Source organism: Eriocheir sinensis, chromosome 24, assembly GCF_024679095.1.
Source record: "Eriocheir sinensis breed Jianghai 21 chromosome 24, ASM2467909v1, whole genome shotgun sequence".
Lineage (NCBI taxonomy): Eukaryota > Metazoa > Arthropoda > Malacostraca > Decapoda > Varunidae > Eriocheir > Eriocheir sinensis.
The window spans coordinates 15,478,665-15,479,141 of NC_066532.1; positions in this window are offsets into that span (position 1 = coordinate 15,478,665).

Here is a 477-nt window from a genome sequence, read left to right on the forward strand (position 1 = left end):
GGGCGTGCTGGGGCAGGGGAGGGGGGAGGTGCCATGGGAGTTAACTTCAAGCTCCGCCCCGCCTCCGCATTAGCTTTTCACCCTACGTATCCGATGGGGCGAGGGGGCCATGAAGGAGCTCGGGGCGGGGCGGGGGAGGGTCGGGCTAGGCAATGGTTGAACACAGATACCCCGACAATGGTCCTCTTCCTTCCCTGCCTTACTCCTCCCCTTCTCCTCCCTTCCCCCACTCCTCTTCCCCAGCCGCCTCCCCTTGCGCCCCACGTGTGTTTCTACTCACAAACATCAACATACCAAAGAGGTGCGCGCTACTGGCCACTACGGAATCAACGAGACGCGAACGAAATGAAACCCCACGAGTGAACGTTCCCGCTTGAGGGCGTTGTGTTTTCCGAAGGTTAGTGAGTCACCGTGTTTGTCAGCGTGACCGAGAGTATTAAAATAACCTCGTACAAACACTACCGAAGGCATGAAGTT